We start from the raw sequence: 17,142 nt of genomic DNA on the forward strand, positions 1-17,142 counted from the left end.
GCATTTTTTATCTGAGAGTTGATTGTTATGGTGTAGTGCGAGAAGTTACGAGCAGAATCTGCCACGCTGCCTGGCTTAAGGGCGGAGCTAGAAGCTCTAAGACGGAGACATTCAGCAGCATTGGAGTTGATGGGTGAACGTGATGAAGAGGTATTGTCGAATTTCTCTATTTTATCTTTACAAATGGTGAACTTTTCTCAAAAAATTGTAGATTTGGGGAACTATGAAATAATTTTCAACGAGGTTAATAATCGGTAAGGTTGTATTACATTTGTAGAGCGGGACACTTTTGGCTTGATGTATGTACTGGGTTTACTTTCTCGCTGTGTCTGATGATATGCTGTGATATTTTGACACGTGTTGGTTTTGCTTAGTGTCAGTAAAACCAGAATGAGTATGATCATAATTTGTGGAAGAACGCTAAACTTGTATCTCTTGGTAGAAAAGGTTATTTGCATTGATGGCTGATCAGCAATTTGAATAAATATGACTTTGTCTATTCGTTGTCTGAGTTTTTATTCCAGCATGGAAGTAAGGGCCTGTTTGGTAGTGCTTCTGCTTTTTGTAAAAAACTTCTCGAGGAAGCCACTTCTGGTCAGCTTAGCTTAATGTAAAAGCTCTTCTAACCAGTAGAAGCACTTCCAGAAAATTATTTTAACGAACTCCAAAAGAAGCTTCTTAGTCTCAAAATCTGCTTTTGGTTTTTCAAAAACTTTCCCAAACGAACCGTAAGTTTCATGGTCATCGCTCAGCCATGTATTCTTTTTAAAACCAATGACCCACTTATGTTTATTTGCACATCAAGAAATTATTAGGAAAATATTTATGTAATTGGTCTAGCGAATTGTGTAAAGTTTATAATCTCAATTCATTTTTACACCTGAAGTTCACTGTCTGCAAGTATCAGTACATTATAGAATGTAAAGCGGAAAATTTTAATAGCATCAATCCAGTTCTGATATGCTAAAGTGGATTGGTTGTACATAGTTGGAAGAACTGCGTGCGGATATTGTCGATTTGAAGGAGATGTACAGGGAACAAGTGAACTTACTTGTAAATAAGGTATTCTTGTCTTTAATTTTGAGTACAACCAGCGATCTTTTCCTTTACCGCTTATTTGGTGAGTTACCAAAAAATGTACTTAGTGTGTCGGTTTATGTATATTTATTCATATCTAATGCAGATTCAGGTGCTAAGTTCTTCAATCGGTGCTGCCTAATGATCTTTTTAGGGCGATGGGCAATTTCAGTTGTAGCAATATCATGATATGGTAGTAAATCCTGTGTATGGAATTGGGTTTACTTAATCACATGATGTCTTTTTACACAAAGTTGTTTATTTATACTCCGTCAAGAACATGCTATTTTTGAAACTTTTTATTGTAATATGTGATGTTGTATAGGCAAGAGCTTGGCAAGTTTTGTGTTGTTATTTGTTCAAATGTTCTAACACGGAGATAAATTGTCTGTATTGCTTTGGCTATTGCAACTTGATATTAGTTTATTGCGTCGAAGGAAATTTTTTCCCCATTGTTTTATTATTTTGTTTTTTGCAGTTTCTTCAAATCTCTCTCAGAATACTTCTTTTATGGTTGGGTATTTGGCAATCTGTGATGATCACAAGAAATTAACGAACGCAGAACTCGTTTGATTTCATTCACTTCCAATGGTGAAATAATTGAAAATCTCACCTATTTACTGGGTGGATTTTAGTTAGCTGTAAACCTGTCATGGGCTAAGAGTTTTTTTTCAAGGGAAAATTTTCTAGAACCCTACGATTAAATATTAGTTTTCATAAACAAGGAGGTTAAGTTTAAAATTTAGATTTCGGGCGGTAAATAAGATTATTAATTGTATTTAATAAAAAAATAATTACATCTAACAACTTTATTTTTTTTATATATATATATATCATTTTCCTTCTCTCTGTCACATACGACCACCAGAGATACCATCACCTTCGTTGGTGGTACTCACGATGTTGTTGATTCCATCGCCAATGACATCCACCTATCTACCAGATCTAGCTTTGAAACCATCAATTGGACCTCCTCCTCCACCCTGTACTTCTACCTTCCCTCTATTGTCGTTAAACCTCACTCCACCACCAATCCATCCAGTGACAAACCTCTCTTCTGCATCACTTTTCAAGATTAAGGTTATGGACAAGAAGGAACTCACTCCTCCATCCGTCATCGTTGAGCGTAGCCATTGGGGGTCCCGACAAAGAGAAACAAGGTTTTGGGATTCAGATATTTGAGCTCATCAGCTATAGTCAACACTGGGTATATATGACCACCAATGCCCCTAATAGCAGACACAACATGTATTTTGTTAGTTGCAACGGAAGAGAGAAACAACTAAAGATCCTAACGTTCTTGTAAACACATGAAAAGAATTAACAAGTTATAAATAGAAAACATTTATACATACACACATATACATACATGCCTGGCGGTGGAATGGGTGGGAGCATAGTTGCCTTGCAAGGGTGATGCGAGATTGAGCATGGTATTTCCCAATGAAGGCCCGGTGCTTGTAGATGCCTGGACTTTAGGCCCCCACCAATTACAAATAGTGGAAATTATATAATTTTGTATTTGGAGATCGAGTTAGGCTCCAAAGTTTTTTATGCAAATCTCAGGTTTCAATTTAATTATTATATATTTAAATATTAAATTATAATTTAATCTTTAAACGATATGTATTGCAACTGTCGTGTCTTCCTAAATATCGCATTTTGAATCTTAATTATCTTAACTTCCATAATAATCCATTTCATCTTTCTCCCACTCTCTTTCTCTCCCTATCTCTCAGTCCTCTACACGTCTCCTTGCAAGTGCCCACAATTCTAAACTACCCAAAAGTCTTTCCCCAAGACTGTAATCTGTTCGTTGATTCCACTTCCGATAATTTAGAATACACTCTTTTTCAACACTATCGTTGTATCATCAACATTGGCCACATCACTCGCTATATATTACATTCCCCCGTTTCGCCCAAGTTTTTGTGGACAAGTGAAATGGAGAAGTCGAAGGTTGCAAAGATGGTTATCAATGTCGAAGATACGTTAGAACATAGAAACAAGAGGAAATCTGAGGTTAGCCCCAATAAAACACCACCTAAGAAGCACGCAATGTCTGTAACTGCGAAGAAAGTGCGGTCGAACAAGGTGCTTATAATTTTTTGGTGTTGTCTGTTATGATTTTAGTGGTACACATGTAGATGGAACTCATGGGTTAAAAGCATTGAAGTTTCATGTGATATTTACCATGTTTAATCGGCTGTAATCGTTGGCTTAGGGTTTTTGGTACCAATCCTGGGTATGACCTAGATTTCTGCTGAACAGTGGTTTAATTCCATAACAATACTTACGTCTGTGACCTTCGCCATTATCAATGACGAAGCTTTATGTGACCAGGATGTCAATCTGTGATCGAGGCTGTTATGAATAGGTGGCTTTAATGATTGACCTAATTTATGCATGTGACCTGATTGTTAACGTAGTTGATGAATAGTTATTATGTGACCAAGCATATTCGAAACGTGACCACAATTTTTGATAAATTATGGCTTTATTGCATCATCATACCTACATCTGTGACCTTATTCATTATGAACTACGAGGCTTCCATTGACCAAGATGTCAAATTGTGATTGTGGCTTCTATGATTGTGTAGCTTGAATGCACAACATAATGTATGCATGTGACCAGATTGTAACATGGTTTATGAGCAGTTCTATGGCTTTATTGCATAACAAAACATACATTTGTGGCCTCATTCATTTGTATATAGACCACGATACTTATGGCATGTGACCACGATATCGTCTGTGACCCAGTTTGTTGTGGATGTGATGCCTAGATTCATATCATTACACATGCCTGTGACCGTATTATATTTGGTTATACAACAATGTGAATGTATTTGTAGCCTGAGTGTACAGTTGCATACATCTAACTGTGCATGATTTTACTACATTTTCTTAACATTGGTCTTTTCTAATCACTTTGTGTAGGATTGGCGATTCATCATACCAAAGGAACGTTGGTTCCCAGGCAAGATTACAACATCGATTAGCAAGGGTGTACTTACAAGTATTCAAGCAAACTTATCCCACTGACAAAAGCTCATTATGAGGGGAAACATGTTTTGACCATTTTCTCAACTGCCATGAATTGTGGTACAATCACAATTAATTCACTACTTCCTCCTGAGGCATGTCCATCAACCTAATCTTCAGGAGATGTGGTTTTTAGTTGCTGGGCGTTACGTTAGATTCTCTATATCTGAGTTTGCATAGTCACGGGACTGAGATGTTCTGGTGATAGTGACACGGACATTTTCGAAAGTAGACCATCACAACTGAAGACAAAGTACTTTCTCAAGTGGATACTGTAACACATGAAGATGTGAAGTCCACATTCATACCTGCGTGCCAAATGCTAGATATGGATCTTGTTGAAGCCCTTCTGGATCATGATGTTGCACTCAGTGGTATCCTGTATTTCATTACTGCCTGTTTATTTTCTAGAGATTATAAGAAAGTCGTCGACCACTACTTGTTCATTCTCGTTGAGGAGTTCTCTACATTGAACACTTTTCCATAGGAAAAGTTACTGTTCGAGATTACTTTGAATTCTTTGAAAGATGGTTTGAGTCGACAAACCACACACTGTAGGCTACGAGGTATGTTGGCAGCCTTTCAAGCATGGATCCACGAAACTTTCCATGATCTAGATGAAGTTATTGTCACAAGGATATCGAGAACGCACCCTCGAATAAAAATTGGAATGCAAATGTGCAACCTTCTGCTTCTAATGTAATGGTTCAGTAATCCCTTATGTCTGACAGTTCAAGATATGTTAAAATTATTGTTCTCTAATCTTTATTGTAATGCAGATTGAAATCTATGACTTGGTACCAACTGAAGCTGAAATGACAATGCCATACATGGATGGCGTACAACATAACAAACTAATTCAACCAGAGTTTTCCTGTAGCAGCTGCCGAAATGAAAGAAAGGAAAGTCAGTTGAACCTGCACGCATGAGTAAAGAATCAGTGCCTTTGGTAACGGACATTAGTTTTGGACCCACTCACATCACAGATGACGACGACGATTTTGTGAATCGTCCACAATGATGTGAGATGACATCCCATCAGGAAACATTCCGTACTAATGAAGGCCCTTCAGCTACCAAACATTTTCCAAATGAACCACAATATCATAGGACACAATGGAGTGATGTAAGATTCTATTTATGTCGGTTCAAATATTTTCAATATTTTGTCACAGTTCATTTAGTACAGGTCACCATTCGTTTTTTTTTGTCAAAGACATCTTTTTCAAAGTCATATGTAACAATATGTCTTACTTTGCTGATAGGTGCTTCACGAGTTGAATGTGCAAATATCAGAACTTAAGTCATAGGATAAAGTATTAACCGTGGAGATTGACGCCATCAAGTCACGAATGTCGAGCCTCAACACTGATCAGACAAAAAAGATGAACGAAATCATCCTAATGCAATGATAGTTAAAATGTGACATGACGAAGATTAGGACGAACATTCAATTTCTGTCTGAATCCGTGACTGCAATGATCTCAAGTACAATGGATGAGATTTTAAGGCGGTTCAATAACAAGAAAGGTTGTTATGTTAATGAGTTTGGAGATACAAAAGCTGCTGTAGTTGGAGGTGAAAAAAGTCATGTTATTCGAGAATTCGACAAGATTGATGGGGTAGGTACACGATATGTTCAATCTATCTTTCACTGATCGTAGTTACAGTTTTCATGTCTCAAATTCTCCAATTTCACATACAGGTGAAAAATCTGGAGCCCATTGTCGACAGGAAAGGGAAGGGAAAAGTCGACCCAACTGATGATGTAGCTTTTCAATGTAGTCTTCAACCGCCATCATTTGACTTGGGTATCGAATACACACAACCAGATGATTTGCATTCTGCAGAAATTCAGAAGCAGGTAGATGTTGTCATATCTAATGTGATCATAGCATGATGAAGATGTATTCACATTTTGTTCTTTTTGTGTAATTTGCTGATCACATAATGTGTACGTCATGTACAGTAAGTGTTTTGAAACTTCAAATCACACACATTTCCTAAACTCACGTCACAGACATTTTATACGTCGGACGTCCCACCCATCGAATTTATACAAACTCACATGTGACTTGTTACAATTCACATGGATCATTTACTCTTGAACTGGCTTTTGAATTACCAGTTAAGCGAGTTTCAAAGCCCGCGAGGATATTTCGGTCTCCATTTGTTGCTGGGGAAGGAAAGCTATTCTGGCATGATGGTAATGTTATTGTATTTGGAAATTACAAAGACCATGTTGAAGAAGCCGATAAATCAACATTCTTGGGTTGGTTTCAGAGAGGGTATAAATCCAAAAACAGGCACGTACATTTTTCTTATGTTTTTGAATGTACTGCTTATATAGTCACAGTATCTTGACAGTCAATTTCTGGCTCCAGGAAGAAGTTTAATGAGCATAATGACCTAATCAAACCAGCCTTTAGTATTGTCTTATCCCCATTAGGTCACAAAACATGGTTTCACCAGCTGATAAATGCTGAAATGTCTTTGAGCAGTGCGGTATGGTAACACTTATGTATTTGTTCACAACACATTTCCTTGTTAACCAGTCACACAACATTAATAATTTGATACCACACCATTCACATATCGTTAAGTCATCCACTGACACAGAATCATAACTAACTTTTTCATGTTGTACTTAATTGTATCCTTCATGTTCAAATAGCACATGGATGCATGCTTCTACTCAGTGTTCTAAAGCGCCTAGGCGACGCTAAGGCATGATGCTTGGCGAAAATGCCAAGCCAAACTGCTTGGCGCCTTATTTAGCGGTCAACGATTTTCGTTGACCCCTAAGGCGCCCCTAGGCGCAATTATGCGTTCATTGGCGAGCATTTTCATTTTTTTTAAAATTTTTTTATTTTGTATAAAAAAATTATTAACGGTTATTTTCTTCATTTGCCCTAATTTAAAACAACCATTTGAACGTTAAACCCAGAATGACTCTTCCAATTTGTAATGTCTAGGCAGTTGGTACTTTCTCTTCCAAGTTCCAATGGCTGCTCATCTTTTCATCTTCCACACTTTTCGATAAGTTTGACGCCTCAAATCTGCAAAACTAAAAGAGACAAAATTGGGGGTTTCCCATTTTGATAATGGGTCCATACTCTATAGCACTTGTGGCCTTGGGATTATGTAAACAATTGCTGAAATTGAAAGAGACAAACTTGGCAATTGAAAGTCCAAAAAGAGTGGCTAATGAGAATGAGTCAATGCACTAGGTCCACATGGGGTTTTCTGTAGACTACACTATCAATTTTCCAATTTTTTTTTGGGTATAAAAAATGGGCTTGGTTAGTGGATAAACTATAAAGGCAAATAGAATATTGTTATTGTATTTGTGATCGTTATAATATTCATTCATGAATTTGACATCTTTGAATTTGATCAATATAATATTCATCCCTTACAATTGTATTCCTTTTGCAATAAAGAACAGGGGAAATGGGAAAGATTTGGGTATTTCATGTTTAGAGTATTTTAATTTTGTGTGCATCTTAATCCTATTTTAATTTAGTACACCGAACTCCAATGTTTATAAATTTTATATTGTTTCTATTTTTTAGGAACCAATGGAAGAACAAGAAGGTGATTCTTCAATCGTAACTCAAAAGAGATTCCAGGGACGTTGAATGGGAAATCGCAGTTTTGGTAGATCCATCCAATCTTAATAATTTGAAATGCATATTATGTAATAAGATTACTAGGGGAGGAATTTCTAGGCATAAACTTCATGTAGCTGGAATCAAGAGAAGATGTATGGCATCATGTTCAAAAGCAAGTGAAGAACAAAAAGTTAAGTGTGTTGAGGTGATTCAAGGGACCAAGTCTAGAAGAATAGAGAAGCTATTGCATGCTGCTAAGTTGAGAGAAGATGTGAATATATCTTTGCATACAATAGATGAGGAAGAAGAAGATGAAATTGCTATTATTGAAAGAAGGACTAGGAAAAGCCCTATTAATGTGGGACCTATGGATCAATTTGCAAGGTCTATCAATATCAATGATGCTTCTATGAGTGCAAATACTAAACTGAGACAACAAAATGTGAATGATGTAACTACTAAGAAAAGGTTATTAGAGGTTCATCAATTTTTGGCAAGATTGGTTTATGAAGCTGGAATTCCTTTTAATGCCATTGGCAATGATAATTTTAAATTATTTGTAGAAGCTCTTGGTCAATATGGATTGGGTTATATTCCTCCTTCCCAATACCAATTGAGAGAGCCACATTTGAAGGGAGAGGTAGAAAGGACAAAAGAAACTTTAAAGAAGCAAAAAGAAGGGTGGAAAAATAATGGGTGTTCAATCATGACCAATGTTTGGAGCAATGGAAAAAGAAGAAGCATCATGAATTTGTGTGTAAATTGTAAATTGGGGACCACATTTATTTAATCAAAGGAAGCTTCAAATGATGCTCATACAGGTCAGTATATATTTGACTATGTCAATGATTGTATTGAAAATGTTGTAGTTGAAAATGTGGTTCAAATTGTAACCGACAATGCTTCCAATAATATGGCCACCACAAAATTATTAGAATTATGGCCAAAATATTTTGGACATCATGCGCCACTCACACTTTAAACCTATGCTTGAAGGAATCTCTAAACTTTCCAACTTCAAGGGAGTGATTAACAAGACAAAATTATTCACTATTTTTATTTATACACATCACAAGACTTTGGCATTGATGAGAAAGTTCACAAAAAAAGAGATAGTTAGGCCGGGAGACGCTAGATTTGCATTCTCGTTCTTAACATTGCAAAGCTTGCTTGATAAAAAACAAGAGTTGAGAAGTATGATGACTAGCAATGAATGGGATAACACAAAATGGTCTTAGTCTAAGAAGGGAAAAGAGGCATTTGATATTATTGTTCCGAATGATTTTTGGAACATGATAGACTTGTACTTGAAGGTATTCACTCCACTAGTGAAAGTTCTTAGACTTGTTGATGGATAAGAAAAACATTCAATGGGCATTGTTTATGGGGAGCTACTAAAGGCAAAGGATGATATTGCAAAGACATTGAAGATGGAGTGTGATTATAGGCCAATCTTGGACATTATTGATGCTAAAAATAGTCCACTTCATATAGCGGCTTATTTTTTGAATCCATTCTATTTCTTCAAGAATTTGTATATCAAAGACGATTCATTCGTGATAAATAATTTGATTACTTGTGTTGAGAAACTATTTTCTAGTGATCAAATGTAACATCATGTGATAAATATTTTAGTTACAAAGATACGTCCAAAGGGAATGTTCATTTAGAAGGAAGCTTGCAATAAGTGCATGTCATAACAATGATGAAAATTACAATCCAGGCACGTTAATATATTACTCTTTCTCTCGTATCAATAATTTATTATATTTTATATATATTAAATCACATGTTTGTCTCTTTCATTTATATTTCTTAGTGACTTCGTGGAATTTTAATGGGAATGAAACACCCAATGTGAAGACCATGGCAAAAATGATACTTGGTTTGACTACTAGTTCATCTGGTTGTGATAGAAACTGGAGTTTTTTTGAAGGGGTAAGTATTAAATTATTAATTGGGTTGTTACATTTTGGTTTTACTCACTATTGAGTACTTTTTCTTTTGGTAGACACACACGAAGAAACGGAATAGACTTGACACTACTAGGATGAACAATCTTATCTATATCCAATTTAATGCAAGGTTGGCAAACAAGATGAGGAGGAAGGGAAAAATAGAGAGTCTATTAGCAAGTGATGCAACTAATGCACAATCTTGGATTGTAAAGGGTTGTGATGATGAGGAGGAGTTTGACGGGGTAGAAAATAATATCTTACCACTTTCGAGAGGTATTAGAATGCTCAAAATGAAATAAGGGAGCCCGATGAAGAGGATTTTGTATCGAAAGACAAAGAAGACGAATTAGATGAAGAAGGTGATATTGAATCGGAGTACGATAAAGAGTTAGATAAGATTTAAGTTCCTATACTATTTATTTACTATTTTGTATTTAAATTTGAAACTTATCTTTTTGTTGAAAACTTTGACAAATGTATAAAGTTCCTATAAATGTGTTTTAAATGTTTAATAAGTATTATTTTTAATTATTAAATTACTTTTTGATTTATTAAAAATTAAAATAATATTAAAATAAGAAAATGCATTTTACGCTTTTTTACGCCTGAGCCTCACCTAAGCTCATGTAGCCCATAGCTTGGCCTCTATGCATCGCCACGCATTATGCCTTTTAGAACATTGCTTCTACTACGTTCGTCAGGTAGCGAAATTTGGGAAAGTAATGTATAGAGTTACAACGACGAACTCCTAGTTTCAGAACAAGATAAAAGACATGTACCCCGCTTTCTAAAACGATCCTCATGTTCTGTTATCGGCGAGCAGCTTGATTGAGGTCGTCATAGGTCACAATATACCCCTGAGCACATCATGGGTCGATGTAGAATATGTGTTTATGCCTCTCCTGCCCATGAACAAAGCTAACTAGTTGCTAGGTCTGCTAGAATTTAGAAGCCATACTTTGACATTGTTCAATTTAGCTGGAAAAGCTTATCGTGGCTGGGAGGTGTTGGAAGGTATTGAGCCTTACGTAAAGGTATTGCCTGCTCTTATGAATGTAGTGGGAATTTTGAAAAAAGATCCTGATTATAACAAATCTGAATGCATGGAATTGAAGGTGACCATTGACAGTACCCTACCTCAACAGACGAATGGGTATGTATGTGTATAACTTGTAACAAAATTAATTCGTAACATACTATATTGTGTTCTTTCACAGTCATGATTGCGAGGTGTTCATGATATTACATGCATTGTATATCCTCTGTGACGGCATATGTTCTATTCCCTATCAATTTAATGCTGCAAAGTGTAGACTTGATATCGCATCGCTGCTCTACAAATACCGAAAAACTTACGTGAAGAAGGCAAAGCAGGGTTTAAATGGGGATGTGATTGTTATAGAATGACAATTGTCAAAACATTTGTAAATGAATTTTATGCTTCAATTGGTACCTTTTATATTTTTCTAAGCAGTGGAGGTGATTGTATTCAATACTGTCATGTGGATGTGAACTTGCTTTTGCAATACATTAGTGCCCCAACTTTCAGTTGTTAATATATTGTTGATTGGCTACATACTAGTACTTTTGGTCACATATTTAGTTTACCATGCCATATGTAAATAACAGGTCACATATCATATGTATAGCAGATCATAGATTTAGTATGGAAAACATATCATACCAACAGTAGGTATAAAAGTTCACCGAAAATCAGGTCATAGTTTATATTTTTTATTTAATATGTGGTCACATGTGGTTGTCTACACCACATGATACATCTAATGGTTTGTATGGTTGGTCACAGATTTAGTTTGCCATGCCACATGTAAATACCAGGTTACATATCATATGAATAGCAGGTCACATATTTTGTTTGCAAAATAGATTATACCAACAGCAGGTCGCAGGATCTCTTTGTTCATTAGAATCCAGGTCACAGTTCATGTGTTCACCAAAAATCAGGTCACGGGTCACATTTAGCTTATCCAACTGACTAGAGAAACAATGTGAAAAGCAGATCATAGTTCATGGTGTCTATACAAAAGTAGGTCACAAATAACGTTTTCTACTGAATAAATGGTTACATATTTTTTTCCTTACACTTTGATTACGCCCAAAGTATAATGTGGTGGTTTTAGTATAGATTTGGGGTGTCGATTCCATAGGGGAACGGAAAATTTTACCAAGGATCAAACAAACAGGGTTTTCGTGATCTTATGCAAATGTAGATTGTCAATTGGAATGAAATTTAATTATCAATATGCGAAATTACTGAAGCATCTGAATTCCCTCAATTGGATTGGACCATCGACATCAACAATTCATGACTTTTTACTCAATTAGAGGTTTTCATCACAACCCTCTAATCGAAATATTTAACAATGAAAATCAATTAATTTTCAATTGTAATCCTAATATATAGACTTTTGCAAACCATTCCCACACACGGATATTGGAATAAGATTAAGAAACGACTACATACACAATGCACAAGATAGTAAATAATCCACCAATAAAATTTAATGAATTTGAAATTCAACAATTACCTTAATTCTACAATAGAGAAAATGTCATTGAATCTATGAAGAATATCGTAAAAGTTAAATCAATTCCAAGCAATTTCATGAAAGAAAATATAGATCTAAAAGTGTTTAACAATAAAAGTATCAATTTACATGAATAATTGATGTGAAGTAGCCAAATCCAATGAGTTCCTTCGTAGCTTCACCTAGGAATTTAGCTCTCCATGGATTTCTTAAGCCAAACTTGAGAGAAAAATGATAGGGTATCAACAGGGGCGTTCTGGGATGACCTAGGGTCACAAAATCGCGTGTGAGACATGTTTCCATAAGTTTTGGACTCAAATTAGGAAACTGAAATTTTTGCCTCTAAAGATAAGTGAACCATGCGATCGCATGGTAATGTTCCTTGCGGTCACATGGAACAATGAAAATTCACCTCTAAATTCCCTGCAGGTGTTTGTGCGATTGCAAGGAAGAAAATCGTGCGATCGTATGGTTATTGCTATTTTTTCCACTGGACAGCTTTTAGTATTTTGGCCATAACTTTTCCTCCTGACGTCCGATTAAAGTGATTCAAGTTGCGTTGGAAAGCTAACTCAAAGGGCTACAAATTTCTTCAAATGTCATCTTCAATTATATAGTTTGACATGTCAAAAAGGGGTCCCAATATGAGGCTAAAAATGATGCACTTTTTTCGGTTGAGAATTGATGTGTGATCAAACTTTGACGATATTTCATCCTTTTGACTTCTTTTCTCATCCACTTGACTTTTAACACTTTTGAATCTTCATCATATGGTTAGACACAAGTTTGGATTATTTACACTCTAGTCCCTGAACTTTCATTTTCTTTCACTTTGATCCTTTTTCGCTCTTTTATTCTATCCTCCACATTTTCTACTAAAATAAAACCTGAATCAAAATATAAGTATAATGAAATCATTTTGGTATCAAATAATCACACGAATTCAATAATTAAGAGGAAAAAATATTATATTTTACACTCTTATCACACTGCATCTATTGTGGGCCACATTTCAGGTCACATTTAACTTATCCAAGTGACCAGACAAACCATGTGAAAAGCAAGTCACAGATCACGATTTTTACTCAAAAGCAGGTCATAGTTCATGCTTTCAATTGAATATATGGTCTCATATGTACGCCTAAAAACACAGTTCGAAACTATTAGCGTGTATGGAATAAATGTTCACCTATTACACAGTTCAGTGTTAAACTGGATAAAAGTGCAGATATATTTCATGGAGCAAATATTACATTACTTTTTACAAATCAATTGTCAATTGCACAATTGAAACACATTTCGTTACAAATGATCTCAATGTCGTTATGCTAATAACATTTTGAATTCAAGAATACGACCTAAATTTGATATGTCTTTATCAGGTATTGACTTCCTATTACAAGTTGGTAATTTGCCAATCGCTCATACGTAATGGGACCAAACTTAAACATCTCCTGCGGTTGTAACCATGTACATCACAACGTTCCCATCTTACTTTTGGTTTCCCTTCTCTGGATGATATCTTTCTCTTCTCAGTAGGTCTTCCAGGACTCTACTTCTAGTTAGGAGCTAGAACAATTTGGAATTGTACTTTATTAGGCACTCTCCATTCATCTGGATTTTCAACAGGATATACTGAATCTTCGTAAACATTTATATATGCATCCCTTGTGTAATAATAAGAACAATAAACATATAGATTTCTTTTTTGTATGTGCAATTACAACTAATGCATGTGGACACGGCATCGGATCAACCTGTAGCATCCTGCAAGTGCATGTACGTTGCTCAATGTCAACAACAAATGTGGACCTTTCATTGCTGACAGAAAAAACTGTTTGGTTGGAAGGAGATACCTGTGAGAGTATAGTAGGACCAATGGTATGTGTCAGTTTAAACTCAAAAAGTACAGTTCATAGACATACATATTTCAATGCACAATGATTTGTTCAGGTCATAGGCCTTTATACTTGGTATCACATACAATCTATTCGATTCATAGTTTTAGCATTAACAGACAAAGCATATAGCGTCACAAACGTAAATTGCAGGTCACATGTAGTTCATGTCAAGTCACATGCATTATAGTTTGGCCACATAATCACAGATGTGCATTTCATGTCACATTCACTTATGATCTAGTCACATGCACTTTTCATTTAGGCCACATACACAAACTTCAGGAGACAGAAGAAAGTTACTCTCAAGTTCCTTAGTTTTGTACTCACTATCCTCATGACGTTCTCGAACTTGCTTGCCAACATCGTGAAAGTTCCATGCGCTTCGTCTCTATGTTTACAAAACCAAGTTTGTACTATTTGTCGCAATGATTGCAGCGAGGATACAATGGGGGTAATTCTTAGCTGCCTTTATGATCTCGTTTACTGATTCTACAATGTTTAATATCATTGTAGAGTATCTGTTTGCTGGCATATAGAATTGTGACCACTTTTCAAGGCCAACTTCATCCTACAAAAATGTATCATACGTATGAGTTTCATATAAAATGACATATGTGACCACTTCAATGCATGTAACAATTGTATTAAAAAAATCAGCACATTACCAGGTCATCACGAATCTTCTCATTCATTGTGTCTAGTTATTGCATGTTGTATTGAAATACTTCCAATGTGTAAGCGCAGACAGTCGAATTGAAATCCTGCGTAATATTTTGCCCTGATTTATCATAATATGACTTCAAATTCTGCATCAAATGATACGAGCAAATACCATAACAAGTTTTCAGATACACATATTCAATTGCTTTCTTTATACTGCTATGACAATCTAATACAAAACATAATCTTTCTCTGTACCCATAGGCATTTTTCAGTTTCTCTAAAAATCATCTCCAAGATTTGTTGTTCTCATTATCCCCTACTCCAAAAGCAAGAACAAATATGTCAATATTTGTATCCCGTGTACATGCTGTAAATAGAGTACCTCCATAATGACCATCCAAGTAAGTACCGTCGACGACAATTACAGGTCTACAATGTTACTACCCACGTATTGATATACCAAGTGCCATAAAATAAGATTTGAATCTATTGTGACTACCAGGATTTCTTTGTTGGAGTATGTAGAAAAAGCTTTGTATCTACCGAATGATTCGGTTGGATCACCCCTAATCATCTTCAACGTTTGTTCACGGGATCTCCAAGCTTTTGAGTAATTTAAATATACTCTAAAAGTATGTAACGTATCATTGTATATGTCCTTTAATGTGTATATAGTGCCGGACGATGTGTACTTATACTTGATGCTAGATGGAACAACTGCAGTGGATACTTGGCTGTGTGACCCCAACATTACATTTGATGCACATGTGTGACTACCATTCTTTCGAATCTTAAATAGATTCGTTTTACCCCATTTCGACGATCTGCATATCTAAGTACATCATTTCTGAGAACACCTCCCAACATATTCTTTTTTGTCGGATCGTTCAACCATAAACTCAAACATGTTCCGCATGACGAAAAAGGATAGGCTCAATTTTAAAATATCCTTATCATGGAAAACCCTTCATTCTTTGACCTCCCTAGCATCTGCTATAAAAACAATCGTGACTTCATTGTAAAAAATGTGACCTACATGTTCACTTGATGCCTTGCATATTTCTGATGCCATATCTTGCAATGTATAAAGCTCACTACTATGATAAGCAATAACTAGGACCGTGCCAGATGGTTCCTCTATTGTTGCATAGGTAATGTCATTGATTAATGAGCATTTAGCAGGATCACGATAGGCTTCCTTTAGCAGAATGTATGAGAGCACATTGTCATTTTTTATCCTGGTTGCAGTCAAATTGTCGTTCAATACATACTTCAATGATACTATTACCTTTGTAGGATCCAAGCTGAACTCTGACATAATCGTGTCAACAATGTTTACATAACTGCAGCCACGATCTACCAACGCTAACGCTGATTGAGGTCCATGCAACAAACATATGTGCAAGTACATCATTTCTACAAAATTGAATTTCATATCTTCACGGTCTTGGTGGTTAATTTAATAAAATGCATACAGTTCATATAAGAATTTCTTCAATAACATGAAGTCACATATGAAATTTTAAAACGCTAGTCACATTTGGCAACACACAGGTCACATTTCGTGAAAAACACTGGTTGCAGCGCTTCTTCCAATTCCATTACACATTCACAGAGGTCACATATACGTATGGATACTATTGTGTCATGTGGTCACATTTTGGTCACATCTTGGAATATGTCACACACGAGTGTGATCAATGTCTGGCTAGATTAACATCGACCACATTTCGTTTACAACATACATCACATGTGCGCTTCCTACTCTACTGCACAATGTTGTTGCACTAGACACATATCTTGGGTTAAAATAAAGATCACGTTTTCAAAAACGTTACATAAGGAAAAGAAATGCAGTCATATTTTTTTATGTATAGGTCACATTTCATCATCAACAATGAATCCTCCATCTCTTCGTATTCCAGTACACATCACACTAGTCACACATGCATTTGGATACTATTGTGTCGTGTGGTCACATTCTGGTCACATCTCGAATTAGGTCACACACGAGAACGATCAATGTCAGTCCATATTAACATTGATCACATTTCGTCTACAACATACATTACTCGTATGCTTCCTACTCCGCTACACTATGTTGTTGCATTAGACACATATGCTGGGATACAATGAAGATCACATTTTCGAAAACGTAACATAAGGAAAAAAAGGCAGGTTACATTTCATTTCATCATCAACAATGAATCCTCTGTTTCTTCATTTTCCAGCACACATCACATAGGTCACATATGTTGCTAGCATCATATGCTTGATGTTGTTACAATCTGTCACATCTTTGTACAGGTCACAAACAACCAAAATCAATGCCA

At 35.8% G+C, this 17,142-nt stretch overlaps 1 long non-coding RNA gene across 1 annotated transcript; it reads left to right on the forward strand.

The window, feature by feature from the left end:
- The first annotated feature begins 7 nt into the window (after positions 1-7).
- LOC111366192 lies at positions 8-1,540 on the forward strand. The gene is made up of 3 exons (XR_002697595.1): positions 8-150; positions 988-1,062; positions 1,184-1,540. It is a non-coding gene; the product is annotated as an uncharacterized LOC111366192 (long non-coding RNA).
- The last annotated feature ends 15,602 nt before the right edge of the window (positions 1,541-17,142 follow it).

This window comes from Olea europaea, chromosome 17 (assembly GCF_002742605.1).
Source record: "Olea europaea var. sylvestris chromosome 17, O_europaea_v1, whole genome shotgun sequence".
Taxonomy (NCBI): Eukaryota; Viridiplantae; Streptophyta; class Magnoliopsida; order Lamiales; family Oleaceae; genus Olea; species Olea europaea.